The sequence below is a fragment of the Sapajus apella genome, unplaced genomic scaffold, assembly GCF_009761245.1.
Source record: "Sapajus apella isolate SASKATOON/1434 unplaced genomic scaffold, GSC_monkey_1.0 scaffold21, whole genome shotgun sequence".
Lineage (NCBI taxonomy): Eukaryota > Metazoa > Chordata > Mammalia > Primates > Cebidae > Sapajus > Sapajus apella.
In genome coordinates this window covers 624033-627114 of record NW_022436961.1, presented here as the reverse complement: position 1 = coordinate 627114, position 3082 = coordinate 624033, and the positions used below count along the sequence as shown (strand labels likewise).

Below are 3082 nucleotides of genomic sequence, written 5' to 3'. Positions count from 1 at the left end.
CCATTACTGGGTATATATCCAAAGGATTACAAATCGTTCTGCTATAATGACACGTGCACACGAATGTTCATTGCAGCACAGTTTACAATAGCAAAGACCTGGAACCAACCCAAATGCCCATCAACGATAGACTGGATAGGGAAAATGTGGCACATATACACCATGGAATATTATGCAGCCATCAAAAACGATGAGTTTGGGTCCTTTGTAGGGACATGGATGAACCTGGAAACCATCATTCTCAGCAAACTGACAGAAGAGCAGAAGATCAAACACCACATGTTCTCACTCATAGGCAGGTGTTGAACAATGAGAACACATGGATACAGGGAGGGGAGCAGTACACACTGGGGTCATTTGGGGGGAAATAGGGGAGGGACGGTGGGGGGTGGGGAGCTGGGGAGAGATAGCAAGGGGAGAAATGCCAGATGTAGGTGATGGGGAGGAAGGCAGCAAATCACACTATCACGTGTGTACCTATGCAACAATTTTGCATGTTCTTCAAATGTACCCCAAAACCTAAAATGCAATAAAATAAATAAATGGGAAAAAAAAGAAAATAGGCAATGTTATTTAAAGCACATATGATAACCCTCTATATATAGAATAACTACTTTATCAAACTATTCCTTAGCATGGTTAATATTTTTCTACATTTATATGTGCAGTTTGCATTCATGAATTCCTTTAACATAACATATTGATTTTTTTTTTTTACTAACACCTAGGATGTTGACTGGCAAATATTAGGCAGTCAAATGTCTGCTGAATTAATCAATGAGTACAAGTGATTATTTTTATTCTTGACATCCAATATTTACATTTTAAAAATTTGAGTGAGATGCCAGGACACAATGTTGAATATGGTAAGCATATGCACAGCTTTAAAGCAAAAACTTAAAAGGAAATCTCTATTAAACTACAAAAAGGAAAATGGCTTTATAATACCTGTACAAATAAATACAAAATGGCTCCATATTCAAACAGGTAAGTCCTTTTCTAAGAAAATGAAAAAGTAAAAAGCCCTAATGTTTCAATGTAATTTGGCAGGGATATTTAGAAATTTTCAGCAATCACTGCACACTGCTGTTAAGACTCTTATTCTGAAAGTTGAAAACCGCCAATATTTTAAAAACATTTTTACTAGTCAAAACACACCAAACAATATAAGACTTAATATGACAATGGATTGTCTAATTCACATATTAAATTGCTCTATGCAGGGAGATTTCACAATCCAGGATCCATAGCCATGTTGTTGTAAGTAGGATTTCAGCTTAGATTTAGCTTCTTGATAGGAGGAAGACATACACTTAGCTGCATGATATGTACCAGCTTCAGGTAATTTTTTTAAGCTTCTTTGGCAAGGAGGTTAAATTGACTTAACATTGCAGCTTTGCAAAGCTGACTTGCCATTGACATACCACTTTTAAATGGGGAACTTTCAGTGATCTTCCCACTCAGGCCATCCACAATCTCCAAAGAAACATATCCTTGTGCCCAATTCAGACTCAGAAATTTATATTCCATGTTCATTTGAAGTGGATATGCAGAGGGTACTAAACTAATATGAGGTCTGTTGACTAAGTAAAACATAGGAAGTTTTGAAGTGAGGGCATCATCAACACATTGTTTTATAGCAATTTTTAAGCCTCTGGTATCATTGCAATTCCCATCACCAACAAGTATACTGCTGATGTAAACTGGCTGTATAAAATGACTCAGCAATGCTCTCTATACACCAAACACTTCCCATCTTGTCAATTTGTCACTTGAGAACATACTGCTTATTCTATTAACACCGTCTTTAGGACAGTAAACAGTCAGATAAATTTTGCCTTCAACAGCCACGTGGAGACACAGTTCTTCATTGGCTTCAAATGCAGATATAGAATGTGGATTAAGATGTAACTGTGACTTAATCTGGGCTGATTCTTTAGGCAACTGGTTCATGTAAAGACAAATGTTGATATTCTGTTTAAGAGTGAGTAGATTAGAAGTTGGTTCTGTACTGAATATTGATTTTTTCCATCATAGCGGGATTTTTGCTGTAGAAGAGTAGAAGCTGTATGTAAAAGTACCTAAGAAGAGACCTTCTTGCTGTAACTACAGCATGAGTATCATGCAATACTCTTCCATTTGGCTTAATGCCCTGGCTGTAATTGTATTTACCTAAGCCTATAGCTACACCCTCATGCTGTCCAGCTCTTTCAATTATAAAAGCAGCCAATGAATTGCTGTATTTCAGCCATTCTGAATGATGAGAAATTAGTTGATTAAATGTTTCCTTAATGATCTGTGAAATCTTTGCATACTGAATATATCTCCCTTCATAATGTACTTTTGAAACATACGCCTGTTCAGGTAAAACAGTAGGTTCTGCAGGGAAAGGAGGAGAACCTGATGTTTCTAAAACTTGTGGTTCAGGTTCATCCAATTGTAGAAGCTCATCAAGAGCTAATTTTGCTTCATTGGATCTAGACTCCTTTGTATTTTGTCCCAGTCCAGTCTTGTACTGAATACCATCCACCACAAAAGGCAAAATATGGTCCCATAACATTACCTGTTGTTACAGTTTCCTTAAGGTCAAGCTGAACTCGCTGCATTTGTGCAAACTGGTGCAAGGTTGACACAGGATTTATCTCTCTACGTTTGTATTTTATTATAAATTCCTTAGGTATTTTTTTTTTGGAGGAAGGACAGGATTCGAAATAGATGAAAGACTCTTGGAAAGCAACGGTTCTAGAAAATTACCTGTCACTTGTGTAATCTTGGATGCCATCTTGGACAGCCCGTAACTTTCTGAGAAACATCCTGTGGGTGTAGTTACCGTCTATGTCGCTGGTTGAACTGGCAGGTTCTTTTTCAGCATCTGGGCAAAACTGGGGGCCTGCGAACTCTGAAACCAATTGTCGTTGCTAGCCAGATAGTAACAAGATCAGCAACAAAAAAAACTTTTAAAGTTTTTTTTTTTTTTTTTTTTTAAAAAAAAAAAAACCCCCCCCCAAAAAAAAATCCCCCCCCCGAAAGCTCCAACAAACCCCAACGGGACGGGGCTCACCCGATGGGAGGAGGAACGGCC

The 3082-nt window shown here is 37.7% G+C and overlaps 2 pseudogenes; both read right to left on the bottom strand.

Moving 5' to 3' along the window:
- LOC116558188 overlaps positions 1–3082 on the bottom strand; it is a 31402-nt pseudogene that overhangs the window by 19478 nt on the left and 8842 nt on the right.
- Positions 981–2920, bottom strand: LOC116558238 (annotated as a pseudogene).